General features: G+C 34.8%; 1 long non-coding RNA gene across 2 annotated transcripts; it reads left to right on the top strand.

The window, feature by feature from the left end:
- Window positions 1-251: 251 nt before the first annotated feature.
- LOC104217725 (uncharacterized) lies at window positions 252-3477 on the top strand. Of its 2 annotated transcripts, XR_708844.2 has the most exons (5): window positions 252-647; window positions 2619-2813; window positions 2910-2957; window positions 3054-3101; window positions 3198-3477. It is a non-coding gene; the product is annotated as an uncharacterized lncRNA (long non-coding RNA). The 2 variants fall into 2 exon arrangements; XR_011406025.1 differs by lacking the exons at window positions 2910-2957; window positions 3054-3101.
- The last annotated feature ends 851 nt before the right edge of the window (window positions 3478-4328 follow it).

The raw sequence follows: 4328 nt of genomic DNA, 5'->3' as shown, positions 1-4328 counted from the left end.
AGATAATTAGTTTAATTTTATAAATTAGATTGATTTAGGACTTAATTTAGGATTTTAATTAGATTTTTAAATCAAAGAAAAAAAGAAAAAAAAAACAAAGAAAAGGAGAAAAGACTATTTTTTGAGCCTCAAACTAGATTGGGCAAAATTTAAATGACCCAAATGACCTAAAAATCGCCCAGCCCATTACCGAACCGGCCCAATGCCCCCATCTCATTAAAACTCACTCCCCAAAACCTAAAAGAGGAGGATCAGATGAAAAAACCCTCCTCTCTTGAACAAGAAGCGGCGCACCTCTCTGTTCTCGAGCTAAAAGAAACGAACACCCTCCCCTTCTTCTTCTCTATTCCCTCCTCACATTACCATCTCACCCTTCAACACCACCTTACACACACACACACGAGAAAATGGCTAAATAATAGATTGAGATTTTGAGAAATCAAATCAAGATCTGAGAGTTTAGGAGCTCGAAAAAAATACAAAGGAGCATAGACGAGTTTTTAAAGTTCAAATCTGTTCTCCTGGGTTTACAAGAGCTGTAGAGGATTATTAAGTGCCCCTGCTGTTGTTTTGAAATTGGCTGAGCTTTGTCCGTTAATTTCTGGCTTTAATTGGGTCTTCTCAATTACTGTTTTCCTGAGATAAAGGTAAACAACATGAACTTTTGTATGTTTCTGCTTTTCAATGATAATAAGCTATGGATTCCCATCACAAACCTGACTTCGTATGCTCGATTCCATGCCTTATTCTTGTGAACATTGTCATATATGTTCCATCTTCGTTTTTCTTTTAATGGCTATCTCTTTTCATCTGTTTTCTATGGTCTTAGATCTGGAGTTCGATGCTAGTTCGCTCTTTCGAGATTCATGACTAATTTTTAACCAATTGTATGATTGATATTGATTCCCTTTATTCTTGCAATTAACATATTTACTTCATTTTTAAATTTACATTTCAATTTATTTAATCTCCCATGACTATTTTAAATCCCATGTTACCTCCTAGCCATACACGATGAAGTAATTTTCTTGTGGTAAAACTGATTAAACATGTGCTCTTCCTTGTTAGAATTCTAGAGTTAGTAAAGTGTCATGTGTTCGGAATCTGTATTTCGTCCCTAAAATTTGAATGCCTATGCTCAAGTATACTTTGCTTTATTTGACCGAATTTGGAAGCTACTTGGGCAATATGATCTAAAACTACACCGGAGCCATGTTTACTAGATATATTTATTTTTTGGAACCATGTTAACATCCGAACTTTAGAATACTCAATGACAATTGGCACGCAGGAAAGCTCTTTAAACCTCAAGCTCTTTGGAACCGTGTGACTCTTTGAGGGGTTCTCAATAATTTTCCATTTGATATTCTTCTCTTCAAACCTCAAGTTCTGTTTCATGGTTTCTGCAATTGTCTTGTGGGTACATTTGCATGGCCTCACAACAATCTTGAACTTAGGAAATGAATAATTATGAACATGCGCTAGTTTCCATTTGTGTTGTTCATTGTTCTTTAGTTTTCTGTTGATTTGATATGCTAAATATCTGTTTCGATCAAGTGGTGGAAAATTTGTTTTGAAAGACTGATTAGCATCCGAGAGAATGATGTGCGTTACGTACTTTTTAGAGATTGAAGTTTGTTTGCTTTGGTCAAAGATTGAAGTTTGTATCTTAGCCCCTTGTCCTACATGTAATGGTTCATTAGTTTTAGAATGACAATTAGTAGACAAATATGAAATATTGTAATGCTCACAACAGGTACTAGATTGATCAAGTAGTAAGGTACATAATTCTTTTTATCAAGATTTAGACATCAGTTTGTTAAGTTGTTTTTTATTTTATTTTATAAAATCAAGATTTAGAGAATCAGTAGCAAGTATATGATAGCTAATTGTTTAGTTGACTATTAAGCTACCTAAGCATTAATATATAAGTTGTTTCTGTTTGTGCTTTATGAAAGAAAGACGTGTGCTTTGAGCTGATTCCATCGTTCTTTTTACCTGTTATGATTTGATTTATCTATAAAATTGACTGTTTTAAACCATAGACTGAGTTGGATTCATTTTTTGCTATACATGAATATCCCAGTAAGATTTGTTTATTGCTATCATGCTATGTCATTTCTCTTCTTTTTTTCCCTCTCACACGGACAATCCAAAATGTTTGATTTTCTTCATTGGATCTCACTGTGTTTATGTAGTGGTAGTGGTTTCTTTTTTAGTTTTATGAAAACATTTAAAGATATTTTGTTCATGTTTTTGGAATTCTTGAGAGGTTAAGTACTCAAAATTTGACATTTCTTATTCTTAATTCTTGTGGTTATTTTGTAGCCAAAGAGAAGTTGAAAATATTTGTTGTGTAACATCGAGTAAGTAGTTTATACACCAGTACTTATTTCTTATTCTTCGGGGGTAAATTTATTAGAAATTTACTTAATTAATCTAAAAATGCAAAATTAAATTCTAAATGCAGATGCTATATTTTTGTGTTTTCAATGCATTAATTAAATATGCACAAAATATGCAAACACTTAAGCAAATTACACAGTAATTCCTAATTTTAACAAATAATTAGATAAAAATCTAATTTGAAAGACTGATTAGCATCCTTTGTTCTACAGGCGGGTTCCTGATTACTCGAACTTGAATTGCTTCTTCCTTTCGTTCTCCAGGCGGGCTTCTGACTACTTGACATTTGGATTGTATTCCTTTGTTCTCCAGGTGGGCTCCTGATTGCTAAAACTCGAAATGTATTCCCTTATTCTCCAGGTGGGCTCCTGATTGCTAGATTTGAAATGTATTCCCTTGTTCTCCAGGTGGGCTCCTGATTGTTGAAACTTGAAATGTATTCTCTTGTTCTCCAGGTGGATGCCTGATTGCTGATACTTCAACTGTTGTTCCTTGTTCTCCAGGTGGACGCCTGATTGTTGATACTTCAATTGTTCTTCCTTATTCTCCAGGTGGATGCATGATTGCTAATATTTCAACTGTTATTCCTTGTTCTTCAGGTGGACGTCTGATTGCTGATATTTTAACTGTTTTTTCTTGTTCTCCAGGTGGACGCCTGATTGCTGATACTTCTACTGTTCTTCCTTACTCTCCAGGTGGATGCCTGATTGCTGATATTTCAACTGTTGTTCCTTGTTCTCCAGGTGGACGTCTGATTGCTGATATTTCAACTGTTTTTCTTTGTTCTACAGGTGGACTGCCTGATTGCTAGTATTTGGTCATGCTCTTATCTTTAACATCCGTGTTGTTCTCCCTGTTCTTCATATGAGTACCTGACTTCAACAAAAATAGACAAAACAAAAGAAATTTTCTGCCCCAGTTTGGTAGTTGGGCGCATCTGTGAGTGTTAAACTGAATCATATTACCAAATATTACTAAGAATTTGAAAGCTAGGTCCCATTATCCAAGGGGGGTCCTGATAACTCTTAACTAAACGACAATTTTAAATCTAAGCTATATCTTTTAAATGTATGACTTCTGCTAAATCTTGTTATCTAAGGTCTTAAACTACTCCCCATTATCCGGGAGGGTCCTGACAACTCTTAATTAACGACCATTTTAAAGCTAAATTATATCTACTGAAGGTATGTCTTATGTTAAATCTTGTTATCCAAGCCAGTTTTAAACTACGTCCCATTATCCAGGAAGGACCTGACAATCAAAAATCAAGACTTATCTTAAGAGTGACAATTTTACGGCTAAATTGTACTCTCTTATAACAACATTTATCTAATTGAATGCTTAAAGTTACGTCCCATTATTCATGTGGGTCCTGAAAATTGTTATGCGAACTTTGAAGCCAACTTATATCCCTTTTGGTGCACATTTGTCCTATATTCACTACTTATATTTTTTTCTGGATTTTAACCTAGGTCCCATTTTACAAGAGGGTCCTGAAGTTTCGAATTGAGGCTTGTCTTAAAAAAATAAAAAATTCAAATCAACTTATATTTTCACGAAGTAGAACTTATGTTAGATCTTGTACTCATGAATGTTTTGAATTAAAGCTAAGTCTCATTTTTCAGGAGGGTCCTGAGAATTTATACGATCAAACCTGCATGGTACTTGCTTTCCTTACAGGGTGCTTCCTGAAATAAATGCCATCTTTGCCCCTGTTTCAAATTAAAGAAAATCTTGTCAGTTTAAAATGTGGTGGTTACTTGTGGCATTCTTGCTGAGGATGGTTTTCTCTTTGCCATGCTTTGCTTCAACAAACTGCCTTGAACTGGTCGAAAGGACTGTTTTGACCTCATGACTGATCCTTAACTGCAGGATCCCCAACTGTTGTTTTTCACTTCTGACCCTTTTATTCGTCACCATAC

This window comes from Nicotiana sylvestris, chromosome 3, assembly GCF_000393655.2.
Source record: "Nicotiana sylvestris chromosome 3, ASM39365v2, whole genome shotgun sequence".
Classification (NCBI taxonomy): Eukaryota; Viridiplantae; Streptophyta; class Magnoliopsida; order Solanales; family Solanaceae; genus Nicotiana; species Nicotiana sylvestris.
Note: the sequence above shows the minus strand (reverse complement) of the source record. Positions and strands in the feature narration are given on the sequence as shown.